This window comes from Rhinolophus ferrumequinum, chromosome 10 (assembly GCF_004115265.2).
Source record: "Rhinolophus ferrumequinum isolate MPI-CBG mRhiFer1 chromosome 10, mRhiFer1_v1.p, whole genome shotgun sequence".
Taxonomy (NCBI): Eukaryota; Metazoa; Chordata; class Mammalia; order Chiroptera; family Rhinolophidae; genus Rhinolophus; species Rhinolophus ferrumequinum.
The window spans coordinates 15,988,852-16,002,940 of record NC_046293.1 but is presented as its reverse complement, the minus strand read 5'-3'; positions in this window follow the sequence as shown (position 1 = coordinate 16,002,940).

Below are 14,089 nucleotides of genomic sequence, written 5' to 3'. Positions count from 1 at the left end.
GTACTGGACTTACCAGGGGAAATCACTTCATAAATTATATAAATGCCTAACCACTGTGCTATACACCTAAACTAATATAAAATAATATTGTCAACTATAATTTAAATATATATATATACGTATATACACACACACATATATGTATTTTGTATATGTAATGTATGTCGTTGTAATGACGAGGTACGATGTCAGATAGGTAGTAGACTTGGGGTTATCACTTTGTGAGGGGTGTAAATGTGTAATCATTATGTTGTTTTGTACACCTGAAACTAATATTAAAAAAGTTAAAAAAAAATACATTTACAATCTAATTTGCAAGTGTACTCATTCATTCATTTTACCCATTTACAAGACTGCTTTTTAGGGGCTGACTTTGTACCATTGATTATAAGCATACTGTAAGGCCAGTGCATGAAGGGCATCCATCTGGGTATGTACAGAGACTTCTAAGCATTGAAGGGCAAAAAGCACTGACAGATGACCCAGCCAGCGTCCCTGTGCTTAACAATAACAATCACAGAAAATTTACGTAATTACCATCCGTCAGGCCTGTATACTCCTGTAAGGTATAAACTATCATCACTTGTCTTATTTTTTTCATTTACTCTTTTTAACAGGACCTATATCCACATGGTTCAAAAATGAAAACATATAAAGAGATAAAGTGAAAAGTGTTTCTCCCATCTCAGTCCCCATTCTGTGCAGTCTTTTCCTAAAGCATGCGTCCTCCCAGAGAATTTTTAGTGGCTGTTTGCTATCTTTTAAAGGTGAGAAAACTGACAGAAGATCAAAGTAATTCGCTCCCGTTCACAGTAGAACCACCCCAGGTCTCCCTCAGCCCCAAGCCCCTGCCCTTGACTGCGACCCTAGGCTGCCTCTTACCCCGTTGCCTTCTGAGCCTCAGCTGTGGCTTCTGTTTGCAGAGATGTTCTCTCTGTAGCTCTGCTTCCTGGCTCATAGCCCGGGTCACATACCGCCTGTAGCTTCTGCTGGAAATCTGACAGAGACTGTCAGCTGTTGTCTCTGCTTAGCAATCTGTGGTTATTCTTCGTTTTGGATTATTTTCATGTCTCCCTAGTATGTTCCCAGGTGCCCCAATTTGGCTCGGCAGAATGCACTTGTGAAAGGACCCTGCTCAAGACAGCCACATTGCACTGGCTTTCACTGGCCTTCAAAGGCCACCTGGAGAAGAACAGAACCAGAACGTCTCATGTGGTGGCCGAGCGAGAATTCATTCTCAGAGACCCTCTGGTGGCAATATCCAGGTCCGGCAGACGGCTCGTTCCGCCCTGTAAGAGGCTCTGACTTGCTGGGGACTGAGAGTGTCACGCCGACCGGCTGTTGGTGCCCGTGGCACACACTGTTTCAGGCTCATGCTCCCCAAATTCTCTCTTGGTCACACCCCTTAGCTCCTCGGGCTCCTTTGCCCTCAGGACCCACTCTGGACCTGTACCTACAGTGCTGACTTCAGAAGTTTTCGGGGACACAATCTGACTATCCTTTCTGGCACAAGCATAGTAAGTAGCTGCCAGGAAAGGACATTCTTGCCTCGGCCCATCCCCAGTCCACCCATCCTCCCTCGGGGCCGGTACAGCGACTCTCCTCCCACTTCCAATCTTTGCTCTGGCTGGGGAAGGAAGCTAACATTTAACTGCTTACCCTGTTGGTGTTTTGTATGTATTATCTCATTAAATCTTCAGAACAATCCTATAGGCAGACATTTTTATCCCCTTTGGTTGATAAAAAAAAATCAAGACTCAGAGAGGTTGTGTCCACAAGCCCAGAAAATAGCCAAACTGGGATTCAAATGCAGGTCCCTGGGATCCAAAGACCATACCTTCCAGAAGTGGGAACAGAGAACACTATTCTCCCTGTCACATTGGTTCCTTAGGAGATTCTCCCAAAAAATACAGCCAGGAAGGAACCATCAGTTACCATTTCCATTTTGTACTTGTTGACAGAGCCACATCCACCTTAGTTTCAACAGAGCGTGAACTGGGGTTGGGAATAGGGGGGAAGGTCCACTAACTTCCTCGAAAATCTGTTTTCAGATTTTAAATGCTAAGATTTCCTAGCCCCACCCCTCCCCCTTTTCCTTCAGTGTTTAAAAAGTAAAGTGTTACCTTTATTATTTCCTGGGGAAAAAGAAACCACCCTAATTCACCCTCCCTCACCAACCTTTATTCACAATGATCCTTCTTGCTTGAAATGCTCTTCCTCACCTTCTTCACTCGGCAAACACCTGTCAGGACTCGCAGCCAAGTCACTTCCTCTGAAAAGTCTTCCTTGCTGGGGCGGCCGATGGCTCAGTTGGTTACAGTGCGAGCTCTTAACAACATGGTTACTGGTTCAATTCCCGCATGGGATGGTGGGCTGCACCCCCTGCAACTAAAGATTGAAAACGGCGACTGGACTTGGAGCTGAGCTGTGCCCTCCACAACTAGATTGAAGGACAACAACTTGGAGCCGATGGGCCCTGGAGAAACACACTGTCCCCCAATATTCCCCAATAAAATAAAATTTTAAAAAAGTCTTCCCTGTTGCTTCTTATATGTGCTTCCCCTTACCCTCTGGCAATGTCTGTGACCGCACATGTCACACTGGACTTCAGTTATCTCTTATGTGCTTATCTCCGCAACAATACCACAACCTCCAAGAGCCCACAAACAGGGGTCAGAGGACTGGGTTCCAAGTTCTGAGTCTACTATGCACCACCTTCAAGATTTCGGAAAGCCCCTTGGTCTTTCTGAGACTCCATAATTTTAATATCTAATTCATAGGATTCTCTGATCAGTTGCAGTGGGGTAGGTCATATGACATATCTGCTATTTCTTCAGCTTTAAAATTAGCTGAGGAATCTCTAGCGTCCCTTCCAGGTTTAAAAGTTTTCTCAGTTTATGAGGACTATTTGATGTATTCCTGCAAACAGGAGCATTTACAAATGTAACCCATGAAAAAACGATTAAACCTACACAACAAGTAAAAAGGAAGCTCTGTTAACAGTTATAAACTGGATTGCTGGATTAACCAGGGCCCTCTACGTCCTCTACAAAACATACCACCTGATTGATGCCGGAGGCACACTAAATGCCTGCAGCTAGTAGTAGGCTCATTACTACCGTGCTGGCATATTTCTGTCCCTAACTGCTGGGTCCTAGATGACCAGGAGTGAGTTGGGTTTGTTAGTCTAATTCCGGTGATTGAATGAAGTATGGTATAAGCTAATAAGCTATCAGTGTGAAATGAAAGAGAGTTGTTTTCTATGAAAAGCAGGCTGAATGTTTTGAAATTCTTTTGAATTATGAGAGGGCAAGATGACCATAAAAGACTGAGGGAGGCAAGAGGTGGCAACTGAAAAGGATCCTGCACACACTGCATCACAATTGTCGAAGTTCTCACTCTACAGGAGCCAAAACTAGAAATCGTGCGGGATGCGTTTTGAGAAAGATAACATCTAATACCAATCAGAGGACCCATTAAAAAAAATTTTTTTTGAAAGAGACCTTGATTCTAAATTTAAAACTGGGGAAAGGAATTACATGTATATGTATAAGTTAAAATTAAAATGCAAATTTTGTCTTGATATCACTTACCAGACATTTTAGATTAAGGGACCTATAGAGAGAAGAGGTTTCTGGCTGAGCCAAGCATTTTAAAATCAAACAAGGAGAAAAGGACTGACTCACCTTCCTAAAAGTCAACCACTAGAGCCTTTGTTTAATTTCTTCCTTCCACATTTGACTGAGATGGTTGGCATTTCTTTTTATAAAAGAACTCCAGGGAGAAGGAAGTCACATAATGTTCGTCTACCATACTTCATTCAAAGTAAACAATTCAATACAGAACACTCAGCTTGATATAATGGAATATGAAAAGCCACACGTCTAGTGTTTTTTTTTTTTCTCAATAGGCAGATTGAAACCACTTATCAGAGAAGGAGAATAATAAGATCCCTCTGTGTGAGTGGTAGCCTGGAACATAAATCATAAAAGCCCTCTTCTTATAGTCAGGATTAGTACTAAAATCTCTAGAATTGATAGTTTTATTAGATTTGTTCTTGAAACTGGATTGAAGTTGAGATGAGATGAGCTGTAAAGGATCCATTAAACAGAAAGATTTCATTTTTGGATTCAGCGCCCTCTCACAAATCCATCATTTTAATTGGTGCTTACTATAATCTCATGCATAAAAATGTGATGAGTATAATTAAAATCTGAATTATCATTTCTGGAAGCTCACTATGTTCATACCCTGTGGAGGATTACACTGTATTCTACAGGTTGATCGAATGTAATAATAAAAGACTCAGGACGGTGCCAAGACTTTCAAGTTAGCAATTATCATCGTTAATCTATAATCCAAACTGAAATCTGAAAAGTCAACTAACGATTATTGTTTTCAATAGTTTGAAATACCATCTAAGCCATTTCTTTCACTGTTGTGAGCTGGAGCACAGCCAGCACTTCTGCTGAATACCCAGGCAAACGGTGTAAATACCCAGAAAGAACATGTTTACCCACTTCCCACCCTTCCCGCCTTGACAGAGCCTTATGTACAGTTAACACCGTCTCTGATGCTTTGAAGATATTAGGAATAAATCAGAAGACCCTTGTTCACAGTCTGTTTGAGAGGTCAAAATACATTGGAAAGATACAGAAAAAGAGTGTCAAAAAGAGTCCTTCAAGCTCCTTTGTGACTCTGGAGTCACAACACTGTTTAAGCATATTATATTAAAAATCCCTTGTGATGACTATTGCAGGGGTTCAGAATGAGTCACCCCGTGTGCCTTTGTGGTATGGGGATTATTTTAAGCTAAAGGTAACTGAGACCTGCATAGAAGGGCCCCTTCTCTGCCAATTCACATCCTCTACTTCCTTAAAGGTCCCTCCCAAGAGACACTCCTGAAAAACCTCCCCCTACTGATTACTGCCTTCCTTTACATGTAACCATGTAACTCTGCAGAGAATCTCCAAGCACTCAACACCCAGATTTTACAGATGGGCCCAGAGATAGACCAGGGCCAGGGAGCTTGTGTGACAGTGAAATTCTCTCTCTCTCTCTCTCTGTCTCTCTCTCTGACTGTCATAAATTCTAGGCTGCATTTCTCCCATAGGCTTCAGCCTAATAGCTCCTGCTCCAGAAATGCTCATTAACTAGAAGAATTCTGCTTGAGACTTGAGTATTTTGCAAAAACAGCCCCTGGTCAGAAGGTGCCTTTCCTGAAGAAGTGGGGAAATATGTACAAAACGATAACTGTTTATCAAAGATTTACAGGAGTCTCAAGACGACTCAGACCAGCGAGGGGTCAACGGACCAAAAAGGGACAAAGAGATTTAGAGATGTCATGCTCTTCCTTGGAGCCCTGTGACTGCCTACCTCTCTGCGGTCCTTACTCACCGCCACCCCCCTCCTCCTGTGACATAAAACACAGCTGAATTTGGGGCGCTCTTAAGATGGATTTGCTGAAGTATTTAAGACCTCCATCCTCTCACACTTGTGTCTTCTTGATCAATAAACCTCTCCTTATTCCAAACTCGGACATTTCAAATACTGGACTTTTGAAGCATGGGGCACAGAAACCTTGAATCAGTAACAGTTGTGACTTGCCAAAGGTCACATGGCTGATTATGGCAGACCTCAAACTAAACCCCAGCGCAGGCCCCGCCAACCAGGTTACGCTTTAAACTGTATGTATGTGTTACATTTTTCATCATAGATTTGTTTTACCTCCTAATAAAACAAGACCTTCCTTGAAGGCAGGAGTTTACCTATCGTCTTTTGCTTTTGTATCCCCCAGAACACGTAGGACACTCCTACTTTCCATTTAGTTCTCTTTTCCTGTTACTGCATCCAGAAAAGGCCAAGACGCTATTACCAAATTTAGAATCTAGGAAGATCTGAATTGAAATACAGGCCATGTGGCATTCATAAAATCCGCAGTGGGAGACCTAGGGGACCACTGCAAAGTGACAAGCAGCTCCCTGCAGAACACCAAAGGGAGACAGACTACAAAGGAAACAAACAGTAGCTTCGTACACGAGACTTCAAACTAAAATCACAAAGGCAGGTGCAAGCAATGACTTACAATTGAGCTGCCGTTCACAAGGGCAGGTTCCTGCTGAATTCTCCGAGGTAGAAGTGGTAGCAGGCTTACTTATCTTTATAGGGTGAATGATTCTCCCAAACCACCCCAGATCTACCCACTAGTCAGGGAAAATGACACACCCTCACAACTCCACCATGGATGACAATGTAGAAAGCACTTAAATCCTTGCTGAATAAATACAACGTAATCCTCAGTATACCACAGTTGTTCTTCTTCCTCAATGCAAAAATACATCGTCCACTTTAAGGAGGAATGCTTTGATGACTAATGCTTGGTTACACTTTTACAGAGGGCCTAAGCCTTCCTTAAAAATACCTAATGATGACGAGTCCTAACCGTATGTGGCTCTGGTTTACTTCTTATTTTATGGAGTCCACTCGGGCACATTCCATTTAGACAGACATTTTCCATTAAAGGTAGGTAAAGAGGATGTGGGTATGCCACCCCAAAGTATGCCACATTGATCTAAGGATTATTTTGAGCTGAAGGCATTTGAATTCCTAAACTCCCATACATGCCTAAAAGCAGAGCCTCCCAACAGGACTCAAGTGTCATAAAACCCCACCCAAGAGCAACTCAAAACTTCTCCTCCAGGACACAAAAAAACTGGCACCACTCCCAGGCAGGCATTGTTACAAAAACATATTATCTGGTCTACTCAGGGCCCACTTATCTTCCCCCCAAATCACTTGCTTTTCTATAAGTGCCCTTTCTCCCCGTCCCTCACCCTTGTTAGGTACACAGACCCCATATTCTAACCATGCCCTGGAGTCAGTTACATCACTAAATATATAAGCATGATGCATTTGCTGGGGAACTTCAGCCTTATGTTCCCTTGTTAATCTGTCTTTTGTTAGTCAAATTTCACAGGACGCCAGTGGGAGAACCTAGGAAGGGGAGAGGGAAAAACAATCCCCTACAGTTTTGGTGATGAAAGTGGAATTCCATCATTGAGACACCTCCCTCCATCTGGAAGCCGAAGTTAAGAGATCCTGGACCTCAGACAAAAACTGCAGAAGGTTCAACTACCTACCAAAGTCGGCCTCCTGGATTTCTGTCCCCAGGGTCCAGTGGAACGAGGGTGGTAAAGTCTGTCTTTTCAGTTTAATTTTCAGGCCCGGCCAGAGACCCTGAGACAGTTAAGGAAAATTTTTTCCTCCTCTACGTAGGAGATCTAAAAATACTTCTTACATGTTGAAGGACAACTGATTCAAAAGTCTCTATAAACAGTCTACTTTTCCTCCCAACACTGTCACCTTGTATGCTGAAGATACTGGTCTGCTCTCCCCGTCACGGATTGAAACAGAAGTACAAGAATCCCACATGAACAGCTGGACTAACCATCTACAATACTCCTGTGAGCCACAAGTAGGCCTTATATTAAATAAATCAACAGCAGGAGATAAAAACAATAAGATGGTGGCAAGAAAGGGCTTCTTCCAGAAAAAATACTTGATCATAACCACATGGAAAATTGACTGCAAAATTGAAACATATTGGAAAGACTTATTTAAGAAGTCACAAAAACACTGCAATTTTGATTCCATACACCTTCTTATCTGAACGTAAATGAATGTATTATACTTCCATCATAGACCAGACACCAAAACTGGTAACAGGATACTACTACATGGAACAACCAGATTAGATATCCTAGTTCCTTTTCCATAAATTTTCTCTAGATTCACATCTGCATTTTCTGGTTGTAAACAAAATCCTTCATGCACTCAGCCTGGAAACCTTATCGGAAAAAAACAAAAATGCACGCACACACACATATGTACACACATATACTTCCTAAATCTATAGATTGAAAATATTCCTTCCCTGCAGATATCAGGTATTTTAACCTTCCTCCACCCCCACCTCCATCCCCCACAACCCCTCCCCCAGCAAATGACAAGGCTGAAAACAATAATGTTTGATTGCAAAATGGATGGTAAACATCCATCCTGGGGGAAATGGTTGGTTTAAGTCAGGGTTTCTCAATCTCAGCACTCTGGACATTTGGGGCTGGATAACTTTATGTTGTGGGGGGCTGTCCTGCACGCTGTAAGATGTTTGGCAGCATCCCAGCTCTCCACCTACTGAATGACAGCAGTACCCCCACCCCCAGTCCTGACCATCAAAGTGTCTCCAGACTTTTGTTCTGAAGAAGATTGTGCCCTGTGGCACTCCGAAAGTATAGTCCCAGCACTTATAGAAAATGAGATTTCTTTATAGCCTATTAGGAGAAATAAACAAAGCCGTCCAAGGCTGAGAGATCTCTACTTGGCACACCGGAAACCCACTCATCAGACGCACAAAAAGTGGGAGGCACTGCCCTGGGGGACTCAAGCGCCTGACTACCCCCACCCCACGCCACTCCACCCTCCAGCTGTGGCCTATCTCCAACTTTCTGTCCAAGCATTACTTGCAACTTCCAATTCAATTTTCCACTCTCCTCAACCACCAAGTTTGGTAGCAACATTCCAGGCAAATGACAGAAACTAATGAGTGGCTACTATTTACAGAACAAGCTAATGGCTTACTGGGCCAACTGAGTGGCCAACTAAGTACTGAGACAGTAAAAGGGAAAGTCCGGCCATTCTGGTCCCTGGCAAGAGCCTGGAGAGTGGGCCCCATCTCTCGTGAGGCCTCTGAGGAGTTCTCCAAGAGTGACCATGGAAGACCACCCTCGACGTGTGAATAAATTCCACCTAATTGAGCTGGCACCAGTGTAGAAGAAACTGAACATTCACTATAAACCACAGGTAAGAAGATCAACATTCTGATGGAAGAAATTTAAAGAAAAAATGGAAACTCCTCCCATGAAGGGGAACAAAACAGTAATAACAGAAGCAACAAGTAACAAGAGGAGCGAATGAACCCAACTCCCCTCCTAGGAAGATTTGAGGCCAAATTTTTATTGCAATTTTTAACTTTCATTTTTAAATTTTTATTTTGGCCTTCAATCAGAGTGCCTTCAGGTCTCTGGGCCAGCTCTGAGGTCTATGTTCTATAAGTAACATCAAAGGTAGGCCCATGTGAACAGTCATTTTATTATTTCCAGTCACGTGTTGCTTTAGTGTCACAGGAAGAAGTCTGAAAAGGCTATTCCTATAAAACAGTGTCTTAAAACCAAATTTGAGAAAGAAGGGAACCCATACTGACTAAAGAAGGGAGGGTACGGTTGGGCATGGTGGTCTGCCTACAGAGGAATGAGAAATGGGATGGAAAAATCTTTTAAAAGGTATCTTTCTGGGGCCAACGGGTGGCTCAGTTGGTTAGAGCGCGAGCTCTGGGCAACGGGGCTGCCGGTTTGATTCCCACATGGGCCAGCAAGCTGCGCCCTCCACTATTAGATTGAAGTCAATGAGCTGCCGCTGAGCTGCCGGATGACCAGGTGGCTCAGCTGGTTGGAGCGCGGGCTCTCAACCACAAGGTTGCAGGTTCAACTTCTTGACTCCCGCAAGGGATGGTGGGCTGTGCCCCCACCCCGTAACTAACAACGGGCAACTGGACCTGGAGCTGGGCTGCGCCCTCCACAACTAAAATTAAAAGGACAACAACTTGACTTGGGAAAAAAAAAAAGTCCTGGAAGTACACACTGTTCCCCAATAAAGTCCTGTTCCCCTTCCCCAAAAAAATAATAAAATAAAATAAAAAATTAAAATAAAAAGATATCTTTCTGTTATGGACTCAATGTGTGCCTCCCTCCCCCCACAAATTCTTATATTGCAATCCTAGCCCCCAAGAAGACTGTATTGGGAGATGGTTAGGTCATAAGGGTGGAGCCCTCATGAATGGGATTAGTGCCCGTATACAAGGGACCCCAGAGCGCTCTCAGCCCCTTCCTTCCACCATATGAGAACACAGCAAGAAAATGGCCGTGTAGGAACCAGGAAATGGGCCCTAACCAGACACTGAATCTGTTGGTGCCTTTATCTTGGATGTCTCAGCCTCTGGAACTATGAGAAATAAATTCCTGTTTTTTAAGCCAACCAGTCTGTGGTACTCTGTTATATGGTAGTAGCCCAAACAGACTAAGACACTTCCTAATGAGGGAAAGTACGTGCAAAAAAAAGGTTGAAAGTATGTGGAACAGGAGTTGCTCGTTTCAAAAACGAAGACTTTTTTTAATAAGCAAAGTATGCAGGTGAAACAAAGGGAAAAGTCACAAGCTCCTAATGGAACCAGATCAGAGCAATTTACCTGATTTGCACAAAGTATGACTTAGGCTGATGCTCAGCTGCTTGCTGAGGAGTGAAGAGTTGGCCAGAGTGCCTGCATTTTCCTTCATTTTTATTACTTGTTCATAATACTCAATCATTTGCTTTCTTTGGTTCTAGAAAAGAGAAATTTAGTTAGTTTTGCATTGCAAAAGCATTGCAGTCATTCTATCATTCATTCAACATACACTTACTGAATGCTGGCACTAGGGCTGTGGTGCAAAGATGAGTAAGACTAATCCTTGTCCTCAGAGAATTTCCTGAGGTAGGAGGAGAGATTGGAGACTGAAACCGACGACCGACCGCTCATGATGGGCATTGAGTGTAAATCTAAGGGTTCGGGACTTTAACATCAAAGAGTGTTCATTAAAAGAATGATGGGACCCTATTTGCATTTTAGAAAATTCTCCTGAGTAGACATGTGAAGGATAAACTGAAGCAGGTGAGGCTAAAGGCTGGGAGACCAGTTAGTCCAGAGGAAGAATGCTGATGTGAAAGGAGACCTGCTAAGGTTTGGTGTCACATTGAATGCTGTGGCCCTAGTGCTGGGAGCACTGGGGCATCTCCACGAGCAGTAACATGATGTGGTTAGGATCCTGAGCTGTAAAGTTCAGGCGGGCCTGGACGTGACAGTACAGCTGGGCACAGAGACTCCGCAATCCAACTTCCCAGGTGCTAATCCTGGCTCTGCCATTTCAAAGCTGGGCAAGTATCTTCATCTCCTAAACTTCAGTGTTCTCATGTTCAAAATGAAGATGATAGCATTATTGTGAGGATTAAATGAGAAAATGTATAATGAATTTAGCATAGTGACTGATGATAAATATCCTGAAGATGTACCATTAAGATAATACTATATTTTCGGCACCGGGTAAGATGGGAAAAGCCTTTTGTCAGGAGAAGGGGTTGGATGTGTTCTGTCTTCAGAATGGAGACTCTGGATCGCCCAAATACTCTGGAATACCCAAATGGAGATGTCCAATAGGCAGATGGTTGCACATATGTGCAGCTGATGATAGAGGTCTGAGAAGATGGAGACAAGGAGCCATCACCACCTAGAATGATGGCTGAAGCCCTACACAGGTGTGGTGAAGGTGCTAAGATGGAGATAAGCGTAGAGTCCGAGAACTGAACCCAAGAGAACACCACCATTGGACAAGCGTCAGGGAGAGAAAGAGGAAACCCACGAACGAAACCAAGAGGGCATAACCAGAGAAGATAACCATGGGGGCGGGGACATCTCAGAAGCCAAGGGAATGTTGCTTCAGGAAGGGAGCACCTGACACCGTCAAACACTGACGCAGGTGAGGACCAACAAGATCAAAGTACAGACACGCATTTAGGATGTCCCTGGTGACTTCCACAGGAGAAGAAAACGGGGTCAGTGGGGGTAGAAGTCAAACGACAGTAAATGAGAAGCGAGGAAGAAAAGAAACTTGTCTGTGAAGTGACAGCTTCTAATGCATGCACACAAAGTTGAGAAAGAGTAGATGACATTTATTTCCCTGAAAACGTACCACTGTTCCTCTTACAACAGTTTGTTCATTCTCTGTCCTGAACATTTTTTACTTTCCATTTTTTTACCTCATTTATCCATCCCCCGTCTATGAGTCAAGTAGGAAAGCAAAGGTGTCCAACCCAGACCTATCACCCAAGGCCTGCTCTGTACAGTTTTTCTAGACAAGTGAGCCTCTGCTGCCTAAACACAGGACCCTTCACAAATGTATCCTTTGATTTCACAAATAGCTGCCTGGGCCACTCATTGTGAAATAGTAGCGGGGAGAGTAACGAGACCTACTTTTTAAACCAACAAGCCATTTAAATCAGGGTTTCTCAACCTGAACACCATTGACGTTTGGGGCAGGATAACTCTGTGCTGTGTGTGTGTGTGGAGGGGGGAAAGAGCCAGGTGGGGGCAGTCAGTAGCAACCCCCATCAAGTTGTGACCAAAAAGGTCTCCAGCATTGTCCAATATTCCTTGGGGGACAAAACTGCCTGCCAGTTGAAAAGCACTACATTAAAATTTTAAAACAACCTAAGCTGAAGAAATGATAAATGTGGTCGAGTCCAGAATGTATGTGTCACAAATAATAAGATCTTTCCCCTGAAGAATGGGAGGCACATGTTTCAAAGAAGTCATTATTGCCTTATGAAATCGTTTTAGAACCTCTCTTTTGGAAGCGCCCTCAGAGCCCCAAGAAAATTCGTTTAGCAGTCTCTGTGGTGGTCAGTCTCAAGGAATTGTTGCAAAAATACTTTGAGAATAGAATCATAAGATTGGTGCCTCCAAAAGGAGTGCTCCAAAGTGGGACATTCTTTTGGAATGTCTAAGATTTGGTACGCCTCCTACAAAGCCAGCTTCCTCCCTTCACGACCAGCGTATTTCACAAGCCACGCTTCCTGATGGACTGGGAGCTACGTGGGGGCAGAATCTGTACCCGCCTCGCTTGTCACTTCCGCCCTAACCCCTGGCACCGTGCTCGGGCTGGGCAAGGCCCTCAGTGAATGTGAGCTAAGTGAATGAATGAGTAAATAGTGGCAATCAGAAACTCAATACCTCATAAAATAATTAGTGCTTCCAGACAGACACGAGTCAGTGATGGAAATAGGAGACCTCATGGGGAAACAAACATGTGGTGCAGGGGGAAATTCCAGTCATAATAAGACAGCAGAGAATCACTGGACTCTACTCTCCGAAAGATGAAGAGTGGTCAAAATGGCTTAAATCAAACTCTCTTATGATTCCTAAGCTAGGCCTCAGTTACTTTATAACACATAGGTGGTAATAACAAAATAGCTACCAGTTCTTAACATCTCACTATGTGCCACACTTTGTGTGAAGCGCTTTGTTCACGTTTGCACTTAACCCTGCTCGCAGCCCCAGGAGATAGTTACTAGAATCCTCAGCAGGGAGAACTCACTGAATCAGAGGTTAACGTTCTTGCCAAGGTCACACAGCGGTCAGTGCCAAAGAACTTTAAATCTGGGTCAGCCTGAAAACAGCCATTCTCAGTTCACTACTCCATGCTACCTTCTGAGGACATGAAATATCTGCCAATTCAAATTTGTCACATTTGTCACATTTATTATGCACCTGTGGGTTGTAATAGGCCATGGAGGATACAAAAGTTGGTAAATAAGCATAGTCTCTGCCATAAAGAGACTTGCAATATTGAATCTTACAAGTCTCTTTACATAGAATTCCTTCTATAGAGAGAGATGTGTGCCAATGGGTTGGAGGCAGTGTTTTATGAAAATCTGAAAGTCTTTGCTTGAAAAGAAAGACAGTTTTGTCTTGGGTTATGCTATCCTTGGTCCACAAATTATACTACAATTAGTGAAAATTTATCATTTTCTTAAAGGGCAATTAAATGTCATCCTAAGCATAGTTAGTAGTTATAGGTTATGAGTAAAACTTTCATTACATTCAACAAAGTGAAACGTTCACAGTTCAGGAAAAATAAATTAATATAAAGACAAGATAATCAATCAACCTTCCCGAACATCTTTATGAAAATTATAGCCAACTTTTTAACCAGTCTTTTATTAATTCACTCCAACCCACTACTCAACTTCCCCTTTTGCTTTATGAACATTCCTTTTCCTCCCCAAATGACACCAATTCGTATTCATTCATTCTACGGTGACTCCCATCCATTTACTGCTTCTCGTCATGAATATCCAGTGCGGGGCACGAATTAAAGTCATCACTTCCTCACTGATGAATATAATTAATTGATTCCTTGATTTGTGAACTAAATTGTAAAGGACC